The 17623-nt window shown below is 48.3% G+C and overlaps 7 non-coding genes and 2 pseudogenes across 7 annotated transcripts; all 9 read right to left on the bottom strand.

The window, feature by feature from the left end:
- Nucleotides 1-1102: 1102 nt before the first annotated feature.
- LOC142500641 (U2 spliceosomal RNA) lies at nucleotides 1103-1293 on the bottom strand. Its single transcript, XR_012803176.1, has one exon. It is a non-coding gene; the product is annotated as a U2 spliceosomal RNA (small nuclear RNA).
- An 823-nt stretch (nucleotides 1294-2116) lies between these two features.
- LOC142500194 (U2 spliceosomal RNA) lies at nucleotides 2117-2293 on the bottom strand (annotated as a pseudogene).
- A 3270-nt stretch (nucleotides 2294-5563) lies between these two features.
- Nucleotides 5564-5754, bottom strand: LOC142500640 (U2 spliceosomal RNA). Its single transcript, XR_012803175.1, has one exon. It is a non-coding gene; the product is annotated as a U2 spliceosomal RNA (small nuclear RNA).
- Nucleotides 5755-6573: 819 nt separating this feature from the next.
- Nucleotides 6574-6767, bottom strand: LOC142500805 (U2 spliceosomal RNA). The gene has a single exon (XR_012803299.1). It is a non-coding gene; the product is annotated as a U2 spliceosomal RNA (small nuclear RNA).
- A 2915-nt stretch (nucleotides 6768-9682) lies between these two features.
- Nucleotides 9683-9873, bottom strand: LOC142500639 (U2 spliceosomal RNA). Its single transcript, XR_012803174.1, has one exon. It is a non-coding gene; the product is annotated as a U2 spliceosomal RNA (small nuclear RNA).
- An 819-nt stretch (nucleotides 9874-10692) lies between these two features.
- LOC142500637 (U2 spliceosomal RNA) lies at nucleotides 10693-10883 on the bottom strand. The gene has a single exon (XR_012803173.1). It is a non-coding gene; the product is annotated as a U2 spliceosomal RNA (small nuclear RNA).
- Nucleotides 10884-11702: 819 nt separating this feature from the next.
- Nucleotides 11703-11893, bottom strand: LOC142500636 (U2 spliceosomal RNA). Its single transcript, XR_012803172.1, has one exon. It is a non-coding gene; the product is annotated as a U2 spliceosomal RNA (small nuclear RNA).
- An 819-nt stretch (nucleotides 11894-12712) lies between these two features.
- Nucleotides 12713-12922, bottom strand: LOC142500131 (U2 spliceosomal RNA; annotated as a pseudogene).
- Nucleotides 12923-16308: 3386 nt separating this feature from the next.
- Nucleotides 16309-16490, bottom strand: LOC142500106 (U2 spliceosomal RNA). Its single transcript, XR_012802807.1, has one exon. It is a non-coding gene; the product is annotated as a U2 spliceosomal RNA (small nuclear RNA).
- Nucleotides 16491-17623: the final 1133 nt, after the last annotated feature.

Raw genomic sequence — 17623 nt, 5'->3', positions numbered from 1 at the left:
TTCCTCTGCTTCTCCAAGCTTAGGTGCGGCACCCCAAAAGCAGCAGGGGACTTAAGCCGGTTAAGGCGATGTCCCCAGGCCAAGGTGCCGGCCCTTCACTTTCTCCGCTCTCCGCTCTCCGTTCTCGATCGCCCCTCGTCGCTCGAGATGGCGTGCCCCCCCAAAAGCAGCAAGGATCTTAAGCCCCCGAAGGGGCGATGATCCAGGGCCAAGGGGTCACAGTCTCAGCAAAGCCCCTGACTCAGACACTTGATCTGAGCCAAAAGGCCGAGAAGCGATAACCAGAAATGGGCCCCCGCCTGAGCGCCGCCCGACGGCCAGGGGCGCTACGCTTTAGGGAGAAGGGCAGAGGGAGCCGCTGGCTGCCCGCTCGCCTCCTCCCCCAGCAGGCATGCCTCCAGTCCCTCCGCTCCTTCCGACACAGCCCCGGGGAGTCTATGCAGCAGCGGCGGCGACGACGACGACGGATGCAAAAGCCAAAGACTTTGTATGGAGTAAAGAAAAGCAGCCGCACACACTGCCGGGGGGCCCGCAAGGCCAGCAAACAGCCAAAAAGGCACATGCTTCCAGTTCTTTTTCCGGCACCAGGCTTCGTCTGCTTATTTGCATAGGAACCGCCCACTTTTTCTCTGCTAGCCGACTCGTCTGGGCTGCCATGAAACTCAGGCAGCAAGCAAGCAGCCAGTGGCTGGGCTTTTCAGTTCAGGTCATTTTAGCCAGCCAGCCAGCCATTGTGACAAGAAGCCAGCAAGTCAAGGCATTTGCTGCTTGCTGCTTGCTGCTTGCTGCTGCAGTGTTTGCTATGCAGGCTATTTGGATACAGCTTCAACAGGAGTTTCTTAGGCATCTGCTCGTTCGGACTGAATTAGGCTAGGCAGCAGGCGGCACTCCTGCTCCATGCGAGGAGGAGCTGAAAAGAAAAGAAAGTAAGAAGCCACGCAAAAGAGCAAACAAGACACAGCAAAAAGAAGGAGGCTTTATTTTGTCGTCATTTCATCTTCTTCTTTCTTTGCAAAAGAAAGAGCCAAAAATGCATGTTTGTTTTTTTTCTGTCAGACAGTGATTTGTTTCTATTTTTTGATACAAGCCAAATATCCCCAAAGGGAAGTGCACCGGTCCTGGAGGTACTGCAATACCAGGTCAATGCGTGGAGTGGACAGAGCAAGCTCTTCTTCCATCTCCCTGTTCTAAAAATCCATTTAATATATGGTCCCCAGATAGGGGACGTATCAGATATTAAACTGATAAGAACAGATACTACACTTGATCTTAGCCAAAAGGCCGAGAAGCGATAACCAGAAATGGGCCCCCGCCTGAGCGCCGCCCGACGGCCAGGGGCGCTACGCTTTAGGGAGAAGGGCAGAGGGAGCCGCTGGCTGCCCGCTCGCCTCCTCCCCCAGCAGGCATGCCTCCAGTCCCTCCGCTCCTTCCGACACAGCCCCGGGGAGTCTATGCAGCAGCGGCGGCGACGACGACGACGGATGCAAAAGCCAAAGACTTTGTATGGAGTAAAGAAAAGCAGCCGCACACACTGCCGGGGGGCCCGCAAGGCCAGCAAACAGCCAAAAAGGCACATGCTTCCAGTTCTTTTTCCGGCACCAGGCTTCGTCTGCTTATTTGCATAGGAACCGCCCACTTTTTCTCTGCTAGCCGACTCGTCTGGGCTGCCATGAAACTCAGGCAGCAAGCAAGCAGCCAGTGGCTGGGCTTTTCAGTTCAGGTCATTTTAGCCAGCCAGCCAGCCATTGTGACAAGAAGCCAGCAAGTCAAGGCATTTGCTGCTTGCTGCTTGCTGCTTGCTGCTGCAGTGTTTGCTATGCAGGCTATTTGGATACAGCTTCAACAGGAGTTTCTTAGGCATCTGCTCGTTCGGACTGAATTAGGCTAGGCAGCAGGCGGCACTCCTGCTCCATGCGAGGAGGAGCTGAAAAGAAAAGAAAGTAAGAAGCCACGCAAAAGAGCAAACAAGACACAGCAAAAAGAAGGAGGCTTTATTTTGTCGTCATTTCATCTTCTTCTTTCTTTGCAAAAGAAAGAGCCAAAAATGCATGTTTGTTTTTTTTCTGTCAGACAGTGATTTGTTTCTATTTTTTGATACAAGCCAAATATCCCCAAAGGGAAGTGCACCGGTCCTGGAGGTACTGCAATACCAGGTCAATGCGTGGAGTGGACAGAGCAAGCTCTTCTTCCATCTCCCTGTTCTAAAAATCCATTTAATATATGGTCCCCAGATAGGGGACGTATCAGATATTAAACTGATAAGAACAGATTTTTTTTTCTTTTTAAATGTTTTATTCACATTCACATATATATTTACAAACAGTAAATAAGAAACGTTTCAGAAATAAACAAAACATCATTCCAAACATTACCATATTTCATATATTACACATATTTGTAAAACACAAATCCTACACTATGATGTTTTAGTTGACTAATCACCATCAACCACACCAACTCTTCAAAATTACATTTATTTCATACTAAACCCTGCCAAAGTTTACTCATACTCTGCTAACCCTTCTTTTGCTACCCTTAGAGAGTGCCTTAACTCGTTTCTTCTTTTCTCCCCCTTTTCTGTAGCCAAAAACCTTAACGTCCTTTCTTTCTCTATTCTATGTGACTCATATACCCAATCTTTCTTTTTCTTTTGTCTCACCTGACTTTCCCCTGATGGTAATTGCTGGCTTTCTTCTCCCTTTCCTCTCAATGGACTCCTATCCCTCGCTTCTTTACTCCCCAATACTTTTTTTCCCTGAGATTCCCCTCCCCCACTCTCTCCTGTTGACACTGCTCCTCCTTCACTCTCACTCCTGCTTGTCCCCCCTACTTTCCTTTTAGGTAATGCTGTCATCTCTCTTTTTTTCCCTACCTCAACTACTGCAATTTTTTGTTTTCCACTCTCACTTTCCGATGAGGATATTTCTCTCCACTCACTCTCACTGGTGCTTAAACCAGCTATTCCCAAAATTTCCTGTTCCTTAGGGGAGGGCTCCAAAGCTTTTATTATTCCTTCATCCCCTTTGAAATCTCTAGGTCTCCCCTTAACTGTACATGCAACCCCCATTCTCTCCGTTTGTACTACACATTCTGAGTCTTTTTTCTTCTCCAACTCTCTTACTGCCTCCTGTATTTTTTGTAAAATATCACCCTGCACCATATTCTCAACCCCACCGTATTGTACCTCCTCTTCCATCTCATTTTCCTGGTTTACCACTATTCCCAGCTTTTCTTTCTTACTTTCTTCCTCCATTAACATTCTTTCTCCCTCCTGTCTATCTTTCGCCCCTTTCAACCACGTTATTTGTTCTTCTCTTAGTTTCATGTATTCCTCTTGTGACATTGTAGCCCTGCGGGCCTTAATATCCTCTAACTCTCTTAATAGGTCTTCATCATTTATTTCTTTATTCTCTGTGCGAAAAACTTGAACCCACAACTTCACACCCCCTACCTCCTTTTCAAAACGTTCCATCCCTTCTAACAAAACCCTTGATTCTCCCTTGCCACCATCCAGCTCTTTTTTTCCCTCCCCTTTTACACAGGACTCCCCCTGTGCGTCTTGAGCTTCCCTGCTTTCATCCCAACTTGGGGCAGGCATAACCACAGCCTCTGTTTCTTCTCCCCCTATCCCTTTCTGCAATAATGCCCTTTCCCCGTCCTGCATCACCACTTCAGGCTTCTGCGCGATGGTCTCCAAACAAACATCCTCCTCCTTTTTCCTCAGTATCTCCCTCTCCCGCTCAACCAAGGCTGCTTCCAATCCCTCCCCTTGCATTTCCCCTATTCTCTTCTGTATCCTACCATTAAACACCAAATCATCTGCTTCCTCTGCACCAAAACCCATTTTGGCCGCTCGCGCGTAGCTTTTCTTTGAACATTGTCGCGCAAGATGTCCAATGTCCCCACACAGATCGCATTTTTTGGGAATATCACAATCTGCAGCCCAATGTCCATCTCTTCCACAGTTCCTGCAGATTCTCCCAGTTTTCTCACAAAATTCTTTAGTGTGTCCATACTGGTAACAGTTCCTACAATATGTAGGTTGGCCATAATAGTTCAAAAAACCCCGGTTCCCACCAATGCTAAAAACTGAGGGCGGATGAGCCACCCCCCCCACACCGCCAGGGTCTGGTTTGAGCCGGATCCAAAACCTCCTCTTTCCATTGTACATCCCGTACGCGTTCTTTACTTCTACACCACCTTTGACACTTGTGCTGTATCGCTTCAAGAACATCACCACGTCTTCTATTGGCACAAACGGATTGTACATATGTACCGTCACCATCTTCTCATCCATCTGGAAACTTGGAATGACTTTTACTCCTTGCATGCTCGGGTCCGTCATCATTTCCTTCACTTTCTCGTAGACATCCAGGCAATCTCCTCCCATATGGAACGTCACATCAAAGATGCCCTGGCGCTGGAAGTCCTGCAGGCAAAACACTTTCCCAGCGTCCACTCCGACTCTCCGCAGCACGTCCTCAACCACGAACTTCAGCCCAACACGTTCTCTCTCCTCTGCATCAATCAGGAACCGGATCGTGTCCTTAAGATGCGCGCCTGTCGCCATCTTTCTTCGATCGCCTTCCTAGCAAGCTCAGGATAGCGTGCCCCCCCAAAAGCAGCAAGTGGCTTAAGACTCCCGAAGGAGCCGATGCCACAGGGCCAAGGGTGCACAGTCCCAGCTAAGCCCCTGACTCAGACACAATGATCTGAGCCAAAAGGCCGAGAAGCGATAACCAGAAATGGGCCCCCGCCTGAGCGCCGCCCGACGGCCGGGGGCGCTATGCTTTAGGGAGAAGGGCAGAGGGAGCCGCTGGCTGCCCGCTCGCCTCCTCCCCCAGCAGGCATGCCTCCAGTCCCTCCGCTCCTTCCGACACAGCTCCGGGGAGTCTATGCAGCAGCGGCGGCGACGACGACGACGGATGCAAAAGCCAAAGACTTTGTATGGAGTAAAGAAAAGCAGCCGCACACACTGCCGGGGGGCCCGCAAGGCCAGCAAACAGCCAAAAAGGCACATGCTTCCAGTTCTTTTTCCGGCACCAGGCTTCGTCTGCTTATTTGCATAGGAACCGCCCACTTTTTCTCTGCTAGCCGACTCGTCTGGGCTGCCATGAAACTCAGGCAGCAAGCAAGCAGCCAGTGGCTGGGCTTTTCAGTTCAGGTCATTTTAGCCAGCCAGCCAGCCATTGTGACAAGAAGCCAGCAAGTCAAGGCATTTGCTGCTTGCTGCTTGCTGCTTGCTGCTGCAGTGTTTGCTATGCAGGCTATTTGGATACAGCTTCAACAGGAGTTTCTTAGGCATCTGCTCGTTCGGACTGAATTAGGCTAGGCAGCAGGCGGCACTCCTGCTCCATGCGAGGAGGAGCTGAAAAGAAAAGAAAGTAAGAAGCCACGCAAAAGAGCAAACAAGACACAGCAAAAAGAAGGAGGCTTTATTTTGTCGTCATTTCTTCATCTTCTTCTTTCTTTGCAAAAGAAAGAGCCAAAAATGCATGTTTGTTTTTTTTCTGTCAGACAGTGATTTGTTTCTATTTTTTGATACAAGCCAAATATCCCCAAAGGGAAGTGCACCGGTCCTGGAGGTACTGCAATACCAGGTCAATGCGTGGAGTGGACAGAGCAAGCTCTTCTTCCATCTCCCTGTTCTAAAAATCCATTTAATATATGGTCCCCAGATAGGGGACGTATCAGATATTAAACTGATAAGAACAGATACTACACTTGATCTTAGCCAAAAGGCCGAGAAGCGATAACCAGAAATGGGCCCCCGCCTGAGCGCCGCCCGACGGCCGGGGGCGCTACGCTTTAGGGAGAAGGGCAGAGGGAGCCGCTGGCTGCCCGCTCGCCTCCTCCCCCAGCAGGCATGCCTCCAGTCCCTCCGCTCCTTCCGACACAGCTCCGGGGAGTCTATGCAGCAGCGGCGGCGACGACGACGACGGATGCAAAAGCCAAAGACTTTCTATGGAGTAAAGAAAAGCAGCCGCACACACTGCTGGGGGGCCCGCATGGCCAGCAAACAGCCAAAAAGGCACATGCTTCCAGTTCTTTTTCCGGCACCAGGCTTCGTCTGCTTATTTGCATAGGAACCGCCCACTTTTTCTCTGCTAGCCGACTCGTCTGGGCTGCCATGAAACTCAGGCAGCAAGCAAGCAGCCAGTGGCTGGGCTTTTCAGTTCAGGTCATTTCAGCCAGCCAGCCAGCCATTGTGACAAGAAGCCAGCAAGTCAAGGCATTTGCTGCTTGCTGCTTGCTGCTGCAGTGTTTGCTATGCAGGCTATTTGGATACAGCTTCAACAGGAGTTTCTTAGGCATCTGCTCGTTCGGACTGAATTAGGCTAGGCAGCAGGCGGCACTCCTGCTCCATGCGAGGAGGAGCTGAAAAGAAAAGAAAGTAAGAAGCCACGCAAAAGAGCAAACAAGACACAGCAAAAAGAAGGAGGCTTTATTTTGTCGTCATTTCTTCATCTTCTTCTTTCTTTGCAAAAGAAAGAGCCAAAAATGCATGTTTGTTTTTTTTCTGTCAGACAGTGATTTGTTTCTATTTTTTGATACAAGCCAAATATCCCCAAAGGGAAGTGCACCGGTCCTGGAGGTACTGCAATACCAGGTCAATGCGTGGAGTGGACAGAGCAAGCTCTTCTTCCATCTCCCTGTTCTAAAAATCCATTTAATATATGGTCCCCAGATAGGGGACGTATCAGATATTAAACTGATAAGAACAGATTTTTTTGTTTTTCAAAGTTTTTATTCAAACATAAAGATAAAGTTTACAATTTTTTCACTTTTCGAAAAATAACAAAAAACAGTATACATTACATTAGCATATATACACAATAATACTCATACAGAAACAAACCTACATTCCATAATTTCACATATATCTCTTTCTACTTCAGACCTTTCGAATTTAGTGTACATTTAATTTACGATATAAACACTCAAAAAACTAAATTTCACAAAATTCCAATTTATCAAACAATAAACTTTCTATACTATGCATTAATAAAGCACTCATATTTCACACTTCAGACATATATAATAATTCCTTAACATCCTATTTTCCCTACTAAACTTTCCAATACATTTATATATACCCACCTAATTCATAATACCCATATATTCCATACCCACATCTTTTCAACACATACCCCCCTAATCATTTCAGTGAAAACATCCTTATTCCATCAGTTATCATATATTCCTTTCATTTCACTACCAATCATTTACATTTCTATTTTTTTTCCCTTCTTACTCTCCTCTTCTTTCATCCTCCTCTCTTCCAAAACCAACTTTTCTTGTATATTTAATTACCCAATCATCATCTTCTCTCTCTTATTTTCCCTCCTCTTTTCTTCTCCTTTTTTCTTCCTCTCTTTTCCATTTTAAATGATCTCGCTCAATCTTTCCTGCAAGTTTCATTACCCTTTCCCAATACTCCTCACTACCTTCCATTACTTCCTCCTCTCCCATACTGTCCCCTTTTCCTTCATCCTTATCTCCTTCTCCGACACTAACTTTTCTTCCACTGTCCTCCTCTTTTCCTTTCTCACTAGTACCAAAACATACCTCCTCCTTTACTTCCTCCGTCCCACTTTCTTCTTGGTATTGCAAACTGTCCTCCTCCTCGCTCATACTGTCCCCCTCACTTTCCCCCTTTTTTCCCCTTCCATCCTCATTAACATACCCTATATTCTCCTCATCTTTTCCCATATCAACCCTTCCCTGTACACCAACATCGTATTCCCTTCTCGCACCATCAAAGTTTCCACACGATTTTTGTGTCTTTGCATTCCCTTTCTCGGGGCACTTGCGTGCCAAATGTCCCGGCTCTGCACAAAAGTCACATCTTTTACTCTCACAGCACTTGGCTGCCATATGTCCTTTTTTCCCACAGTTCCAACAACGAACATCAAAAGACTGTCCTGGAAAGTTCAAAACCCCCCTATTCCTGCCAATGCAGAAATTTGCAGGAGGGTGCAGCATTCCTCTGTCACCGTCTGGGTCCAATCTGAAGCGGACCCAGAACTTCCTTCTCCCATTAAACAGTCCATACTTGTTCTTCATTTCTGCTCCGCCTCTAACTGTTTCACAAAAGCGGGCCAAAAAGTTCTCAATGTCCTCTTTCATGACATAAACATTGAACATCTGTACAATCACCGCCTTCTCCTGCTGTAGAAATCTCGGTATCACTTTGATTCCTCTCATCCTTGGGGTACCTGCTGCCACAACACATCGGTCGTATACCACTTGGCATTCCCGCTCGTCTTTCAGCGTCAAGTCAAAGATTCCCATCTTCAAAAACTCCTGCAGGCAAAAGATTCGTTCAGGATCCACTTCCAACACCTCAAAAAGGATTTCCTCCACGATGTATTCCACACCTCCACTGCTTCGTCTGCACTCATCCAGCTGAAACCGAATGCAGTTCCTCTCGTTTGCGTAGTCCGCCATCTTTATCCTCGTCCTCGTCTCTCCAACACCAACTCAAGATCTGGTGCGGCGCCCTAATAGCAGCAAGTGGGTTTAGCCGGTCACGGCGATCCCACCAGGCAAAGGCACCGGCCCATCACTCTCTTGCTTGCTTGTCCGCCTCTGTCCAATCCGGCCGTCCAGGATCAGGTGCGGCGCCCCTAAAGCAGCATGAGGGTTTAGTTCCTGGGGAACGATCCCTCAAGGCCAAGGCGCCGGCCCCTCTCCTTCTCTCTCTCCTGATCGCCTCCCGTGCTCGAGTTAGCGTGACTCCCTCATAGCAGCATGGGTCTTAAGCTCCCCAGGAAGCGATGACCCAAGGCCAAGGAGTCACAGACTCAGCGCAACCTCTCAGCCCAGACACTTGATCTGAGCCAAAAGGCCGAGAAGCGATAACCAGAAATGGGCCCCCGCCTGAGCGCCGCCCGACGGCCGGGGGCGCTACGCTTTAGGGAGAAGGGCAGAGGGAGCCGCTGGCTGCCCGCTCGCCTCCTCCCCCAGCAGGCATGCCTCCAGTCCCTCCGCTCCTTCCGACACAGCTCCGGGGAGTCTATGCAGCAGCGGCGGCGACGACGACGACGGATGCAAAAGCCAAAGACTTTCTATGGAGTAAAGAAAAGCAGCCGCACACACTGCTGGGGGGCCCGCATGGCCAGCAAACAGCCAAAAAGGCACATGCTTCCAGTTCTTTTTCCGGCACCAGGCTTCGTCTGCTTATTTGCATAGGAACCGCCCACTTTTTCTCTGCTAGCCGACTCGTCTGGGCTGCCATGAAACTCAGGCAGCAAGCAAGCAGCCAGTGGCTGGGCTTTTCAGTTCAGGTCATTTCAGCCAGCCAGCCAGCCATTGTGACAAGAAGCCAGCAAGTCAAGGCATTTGCTGCTTGCTGCTTGCTGCTGCAGTGTTTGCTATGCAGGCTATTTGGATACAGCTTCAACAGGAGTTTCTTAGGCATCTGCTCGTTCGGACTGAATTAGGCTAGGCAGCAGGCGGCACTCCTGCTCCATGCGAGGAGGAGCTGAAAAGAAAAGAAAGTAAGAAGCCACGCAAAAGAGCAAACAAGACACAGCAAAAAGAAGGAGGCTTTATTTTGTCGTCATTTCTTCATCTTCTTCTTTCTTTGCAAAAGAAAGAGCCAAAAATGCATGTTTGTTTTTTTTCTGTCAGACAGTGATTTGTTTCTATTTTTTGATACAAGCCAAATATCCCCAAAGGGAAGTGCACCGGTCCTGGAGGTACTGCAATACCAGGTCAATGCGTGGAGTGGACAGAGCAAGCTCTTCTTCCATCTCCCTGTTCTAAAAATCCATTTAATATATGGTCCCCAGATAGGGGACGTATCAGATATTAAACTGATAAGAACAGATACTACACTTGATCTTAGCCAAAAGGCCGAGAAGCGATAACCAGAAATGGGCCCCCGCCTGAGCGCCGCCCGACGGCCGGGGGCGCTACGCTTTAGGGAGAAGGGCAGAGGGAGCCGCTGGCTGCCCGCTCGCCTCCTCCCCCAGCAGGCATGCCTCCAGTCCCTCCGCTCCTTCCGACACAGCTCCGGGGAGTCTATGCAGCAGCGGCGGCGACGACGACGACGGATGCAAAAGCCAAAGACTTTCTATGGAGTAAAGAAAAGCAGCCGCACACACTGCTGGGGGGCCCGCATGGCCAGCAAACAGCCAAAAAGGCACATGCTTCCAGTTCTTTTTCCGGCACCAGGCTTCGTCTGCTTATTTGCATAGGAACCGCCCACTTTTTCTCTGCTAGCCGACTCGTCTGGGCTGCCATGAAACTCAGGCAGCAAGCAAGCAGCCAGTGGCTGGGCTTTTCAGTTCAGGTCATTTCAGCCAGCCAGCCAGCCATTGTGACAAGAAGCCAGCAAGTCAAGGCATTTGCTGCTTGCTGCTTGCTGCTGCAGTGTTTGCTATGCAGGCTATTTGGATACAGCTTCAACAGGAGTTTCTTAGGCATCTGCTCGTTCGGACTGAATTAGGCTAGGCAGCAGGCGGCACTCCTGCTCCATGCGAGGAGGAGCTGAAAAGAAAAGAAAGTAAGAAGCCACGCAAAAGAGCAAACAAGACACAGCAAAAAGAAGGAGGCTTTATTTTGTCGTCATTTCTTCATCTTCTTCTTTCTTTGCAAAAGAAAGAGCCAAAAATGCATGTTTGTTTTTTTTCTGTCAGACAGTGATTTGTTTCTATTTTTTGATACAAGCCAAATATCCCCAAAGGGAAGTGCACCGGTCCTGGAGGTACTGCAATACCAGGTCAATGCGTGGAGTGGACAGAGCAAGCTCTTCTTCCATCTCCCTGTTCTAAAAATCCATTTAATATATGGTCCCCAGATAGGGGACGTATCAGATATTAAACTGATAAGAACAGATACTACACTTGATCTTAGCCAAAAGGCCGAGAAGCGATAACCAGAAATGGGCCCCCGCCTGAGCGCCGCCCGACGGCCGGGGGCGCTACGCTTTAGGGAGAAGGGCAGAGGGAGCCGCTGGCTGCCCGCTCGCCTCCTCCCCCAGCAGGCATGCCTCCAGTCCCTCCGCTCCTTCCGACACAGCTCCGGGGAGTCTATGCAGCAGCGGCGGCGACGACGACGACGGATGCAAAAGCCAAAGACTTTCTATGGAGTAAAGAAAAGCAGCCGCACACACTGCTGGGGGGCCCGCATGGCCAGCAAACAGCCAAAAAGGCACATGCTTCCAGTTCTTTTTCCGGCACCAGGCTTCGTCTGCTTATTTGCATAGGAACCGCCCACTTTTTCTCTGCTAGCCGACTCGTCTGGGCTGCCATGAAACTCAGGCAGCAAGCAAGCAGCCAGTGGCTGGGCTTTTCAGTTCAGGTCATTTCAGCCAGCCAGCCAGCCATTGTGACAAGAAGCCAGCAAGTCAAGGCATTTGCTGCTTGCTGCTTGCTGCTGCAGTGTTTGCTATGCAGGCTATTTGGATACAGCTTCAACAGGAGTTTCTTAGGCATCTGCTCGTTCGGACTGAATTAGGCTAGGCAGCAGGCGGCACTCCTGCTCCATGCGAGGAGGAGCTGAAAAGAAAAGAAAGTAAGAAGCCACGCAAAAGAGCAAACAAGACACAGCAAAAAGAAGGAGGCTTTATTTTGTCGTCATTTCTTCATCTTCTTCTTTCTTTGCAAAAGAAAGAGCCAAAAATGCATGTTTGTTTTTTTTCTGTCAGACAGTGATTTGTTTCTATTTTTTGATACAAGCCAAATATCCCCAAAGGGAAGTGCACCGGTCCTGGAGGTACTGCAATACCAGGTCAATGCGTGGAGTGGACAGAGCAAGCTCTTCTTCCATCTCCCTGTTCTAAAAATCCATTTAATATATGGTCCCCAGATAGGGGACGTATCAGATATTAAACTGATAAGAACAGATACTACACTTGATCTTAGCCAAAAGGCCGAGAAGCGATAACCAGAAATGGGCCCCCGCCTGAGCGCCGCCCGACGGCCGGGGGCGCTACGCTTTAGGGAGAAGGGCAGAGGGAGCCGCTGGCTGCCCGCTCGCCTCCTCCCCCAGCAGGCATGCCTCCAGTCCCTCCGCTCCTTCCGACACAGCTCCGGGGAGTCTATGCAGCAGCGGCGGCGACGACGACGACGGATGCAAAAGCCAAAGACTTTCTATGGAGTAAAGAAAAGCAGCCGCACACACTGCTGGGGGGCCCGCATGGCCAGCAAACAGCCAAAAAGGCACATGCTTCCAGTTCTTTTTCCGGCACCAGGCTTCGTCTGCTTATTTGCATAGGAACCGCCCACTTTTTCTCTGCTAGCCGACTCGTCTGGGCTGCCATGAAACTCAGGCAGCAAGCAAGCAGCCAGTGGCTGGGCTTTTCAGTTCAGGTCATTTCAGCCAGCCAGCCAGCCATTGTGACAAGAAGCCAGCAAGTCAAGGCATTTGCTGCTTGCTGCTTGCTGCTGCAGTGTTTGCTATGCAGGCTATTTGGATACAGCTTCAACAGGAGTTTCTTAGGCATCTGCTCGTTCGGACTGAATTAGGCTAGGCAGCAGGCGGCACTCCTGCTCCATGCGAGGAGGAGCTGAAAAGAAAAGAAAGTAAGAAGCCACGCAAAAGAGCAAACAAGACACAGCAAAAAGAAGGAGGCTTTATTTTGTCGTCATTTCTTCATCTTCTTCTTTCTTTGCAAAAGAAAGAGCCAAAAATGCATGTTTGTTTTTTTTCTGTCAGACAGTGATTTGTTTCTATTTTTTGATACAAGCCAAATATCCCCAAAGGGAAGTGCACCGGTCCTGGAGGTACTGCAATACCAGGTCAATGCGTGGAGTGGACAGAGCAAGCTCTTCTTCCATCTCCCTGTTCTAAAAATCCATTTAATATATGGTCCCCAGATAGGGGACGTATCAGATATTAAACTGATAAGAACAGATTTTTGTTTTTAAATGTTTATTCACATTTCACATATTTACAATCAGTAAATAATAATAAAAAAAACACTTTTCAACAACAATGCTAAATTTACAAAACGCAAAACATAAAACTTTCCAACAACTTACTAAATCACTGTTAATTCACACAACAATACACTCTAACAGAAGATTCATTTAATTTATACTTTAAACACATCCTTTCTATTCACAACTTCACCAAGCCTTTAGGTTTCCATTGATCCCTACCGACACTCATTTTCTGGATACAGGACCCATGGTTTTGGCCCTAGTCTCTCTAACAGCTCCCTAGTTATCCTCTTCGAAATCTCACTCTCTGGTTCCGTCCTCCCCACTGCTAAAAACGTACGATTATTATATGCCATAACATCCTCATTAAAACTTCTTTTTTGCCTTGGGGTTAATTCAACTTTCTTCTCCTCAGTTTTGTTCCCTTCCTTTCTATGTGCACTACCAGCCGTTGCTTCTCTGGACCTGTCTGGTGCTGCCTTCCCTAAAACCACCTTGTCCTTTGAGGTTTCCCCAGACTCTATATTTTTTTCCTTACAGGTACTTCCTTTCCCACTTCTCCCTTCCTCTCCCCCGCTTTCTCCCACAGATAGAACTCCTCCCTCACTTTCACTTCTACTCGTTCCTCCCACCTTCCGTGTTGGCATCTCTGTTATCTTCCCCTTTTCTATCTCCTTACTTGGGTATCTCTTTTCCTCTTTTTGCCCCCCTCCTCTTTCACTTTCTGATGAGGAGACCGACCCCCAATCACTCCCACTACTCCTAGCTGCTTCCAGTGTTTTAGTTTCCAGAACTCTAGGGTACCCCTCAAAATCACTGTGCTCTTTCTCCCTTGGCATGATGCTTTCCGGGGTCTCTTCCACCACTATATCTTGTACTTCCTCCTCCTCGCTAACATCCTCCACATCTCCGAGAAACTCCCTTTCCTCCTCTCTTTCCTTGAGGACTGCTCTGCCCTCTTTCACCTCCACCAAAAGTATATTCTCTTTTTTCATTTCCTCATATTCCTCTTTTGTGATGTTTTTTCTTTGGTGCATTACTTCGTCTAGTCTCTTAATAATTTGCGCATCTGTACTTCCTCTATGTTGCTTCCTAAAAACTCCTACCCAGAAATCTACTTCCCCTACTGCGCTCTGGAACTCTCCCATTTTTTCTTCTAAAGCACTCTTACGTGGTATTTCTCCTATCTGTTCCCTCCCTATCTTCACAATCCTCTCTACTTTCTCTCTAGGCCCCTCTCTGTTTTCTCCCTCTTGGCCTTCCTTCCCTTCCATACTGTCTGCTTCCTGTTGGCCTTTACGCTTTTGGGGCTTCTTTTCCCCCACTGTGACCTCCATTCCCTCCTCCTGTTCTTCACAAGACTTCCCCTCCCCCCCCTGTGCAACATGAAATTCCATACTTTCCCCCCAGCTTGTGGCAGGCGTGCTTACCAACCCTGCTTCCCCACCCTTATCCACAGCCTGAACAAAGTCTCCCCCTTCCTTTTTTTCCCCCCCAAAACTTTGAGCCACAGAGTCAAAGAAAATATCTTCCTCTCTTTTTTCCTGGGCTTCTTTCTCTCGTCCTTCCTGCCCATTTTCAAACCCACCTCTGGTCGTCTGGGCGTAGGACCTCCTTTTTGAACACTGGCGGTATAAATGTCCACTTTCTCCACACAGATCACACTTCTTCGGGACGCTACAGTGTGCTGCTGTGTGCCCCTCCTCCCCGCAATTCCGGCACACTATCCCCGTTTTTTCACATTCGTCCTTAGTGTGTCCGTACTGAGAACAGTTTCTACAGTAGGTGGGTTGTCCCGGATAATAAAGAAACCCCCCATTTCCACCAATGCTGAACCTCGATGGTGGGTGTACCACTCCCCCCGTACTGGAAAGGTCCGACTTAAAATGCACCCAAAAGCGTCTTTTCCCGTTGTACATATTATAGGAGTTCTTCATTTCCACCCCTCCTTTAACCGTCGTACAGTACCTTCTCAAAAAAAGGATAATATCCGCCGTCTGTACATACGGGTTGTACATATGGACTACCACTGATCTTTCACCCATCATGTAACTGGGTTCTACGGTAATCCCTCTCATCCTTGGGTCGTTCACAGCATCTTTGCACTTCTGGTAGACATTTAGGCAATCACTTTCTCCCACCAACGTTAGATCGAAAATTCCTTGTCTAGGAAAGTCTTGCAGGCAGTAGATTTTCACTCCACTCAGGCCGGCGATTTCTCCCAGCACCTTCTCCACAAAGCACGACAGTCCCACTCGACCTCTCTCCTCCTCCACGATCCGAAATCGTAAGGTGTTTCTTAGGCTCGCCCCCGCAGCCATCGTCCTTGTCCTCGCTTTCTCGAGGTTCAGGTGCGGCACCCCAAAAGCAGCATGCAGCTTAAGCTCATAAGAGCGATGCTGCAAGGCAAAGGTGCCGGCCCCTCACTCTCTGTCTCGTGTTCGCCCTCTGGAACGCACAGGATGTTGTACCTCCCCAATAGCTGCAATACGGCTTAAGACCCCAGAGGGGCCGATGCCGCAAGGCCGAGGAGGCACTATCCCTGCTGGCCCTCTGACTTCGACACTTGGTCTTAGCCAAAAGGCCGAGAAGCGATAACCAGAAATGGGCCCCCGCCTGAGCGCCGCCCGACGGCCGGGGGCGCTACGCTTTAGGGAGAAGGGCAGAGGGAGCCGCTGGCTGCCCGCTCGCCTCCTCCCCCAGCAGGCATGCCTCCAGTCCCTCCGCTCCTTCCGACACAGCTCCGGGGAGTCTATGCAGCAGCGGCGGCGACGACGACGACGGATGCAAAAGCCAAAGACTTTCTATGGAGTAAAGAAAAGCAGCCGCACACACTGCTGGGGGGCCCGCATGGCCAGCAAACAGCCAAAAAGGCACATGCTTCCAGTTCTTTTTCCGGCACCAGGCTTCGTCTGCTTATTTGCATAGGAACCGCCCACTTTTTCTCTGCTAGCCGACTCGTCTGGGCTGCCATGAAACTCAGGCAGCAAGCAAGCAGCCAGTGGCTGGGCTTTTCAGTTCAGGTCATTTCAGCCAGCCAGCCAGCCATTGTGACAAGAAGCCAGCAAGTCAAGGCATTTGCTGCTTGCTGCTTGCTGCTGCAGTGTTTGCTATGCAGGCTATTTGGATACAGCTTCAACAGGAGTTTCTTAGGCATCTGCTCGTTCGGACTGAATTAGGCTAGGCAGCAGGCGGCACTCCTGCTCCATGCGAGGAGGAGCTGAAAAGAAAAGAAAGTAAGAAGCCACGCAAAAGAGCAAACAAGACACAGCAAAAAGAAGGAGGCTTTATTTTGTCGTCATTTCTTCATCTTCTTCTTTCTTTGCAAAAGAAAGAGCCAAAAATGCATGTTTGTTTTTTTTCTGTCAGACAGTGATTTGTTTCTATTTTTTGATACAAGCCAAATATCCCCAAAGGGAAGTGCACCGGTCCTGGAGGTACTGCAATACCAGGTCAATGCGTGGAGTGGACAGAGCAAGCTCTTCTTCCATCTCCCTGTTCTAAAAATCCATTTAATATATGGTCCCCAGATAGGGGACGTATCAGATATTAAACTGATAAGAACAGATTTTTTTTTTTTTTTTTTTGAAAAATACTTTATTTATTCTTGACACGTAATTTCCACATCTTGTCATTTTTCGAAAAATAAAAAACCCCCGACATTACAAAAACCCCAAAACATTTCAATACAAATTTTGCATATAAAACTTCCAAGTTTACAAACATGACTTGGTACATAAAACAATTTTTCTTCTTTAAGACATTTTCCTTTTACAGGGTATACCTTCTTCATAGCGTGTCTAGAAAGGCGCATTATTTCACGGCACGATAACCAATTTGTTTTGTACCACTACAATATTTCTCATACATGTTACTTTTATGTTCCTCATACGTGTGCGGCTGAGTTTCCTTATACAGAATCAAGGTATCTATATGCTTTATCGCCCTTGTCTCTTCCGTTTGACCTGCTAAACTAACGCTCCAAATCTCCATGTCCTTGTCTCCCACCTTTTCTCTAAGCTCTTTTACTTTCCCCTCTAATGTTAGACCCACTTTAAAAGGAAAAATGGGTACTAGCGATTTCTCTATGACTAAGCTAACTTCCTCCTTACCTCCCTCTTTCTTCTTTACCCCCTCATTTTTGGTTTCTTTCTCCAACACTCTTTCCATCTCTTCTATCTCTTTTCCCACTCCATGTACTACATGCTCTAGCTTTTTCTTCCTTTGTTCTGTGTTCGCTTCCAACAAAGCTTTCCTTGCATTGTAAAATTTATCTCTCGCTTTTCTATATTTATCTCCCCATCTTTTGATCAGTTTTGTTTCTCTGCTCCCCTCCCTCTTTTTTTCGTCTTCCTGGCTATCCTCCTCTTCTTCAGTATCGTCCTGCTCTTCCCCCTCGCTCTCTGTTTCTCCTTCCTGTACTAGTACCGAAAAATTTGACTTCCCTACCCAAGACTGTGCTTTCTTACCTGATTTTCCCTCTTCTACCTCTTGCTGCATCCTACGCTTTACTGCATTCCTTTTCTCTGTTGTATCCATGTCTTCTAACTCCCCTTGCACTAGGTGTTTACCTCCCCCTACTACTACCCAATCTGTTTGCTTAGTTTGTTTGGATTCCAGTTCAATGTCTTTATGTTTGGGTGTTCCCCTTTCTTGTAACCCTTCTGAGTCCTCCACAGCCTTAACGTCCTTCTCTTTCCTTTTGTTGGGGTTCTGCGCCAAGCTGTTTA

The sequence above is a fragment of the Ascaphus truei genome, chromosome 7, assembly GCF_040206685.1.
Source record: "Ascaphus truei isolate aAscTru1 chromosome 7, aAscTru1.hap1, whole genome shotgun sequence".
Classification (NCBI taxonomy): domain Eukaryota; kingdom Metazoa; phylum Chordata; class Amphibia; order Anura; family Ascaphidae; genus Ascaphus; species Ascaphus truei.
This window is presented reverse-complemented; position numbering and strand designations above follow the sequence as displayed.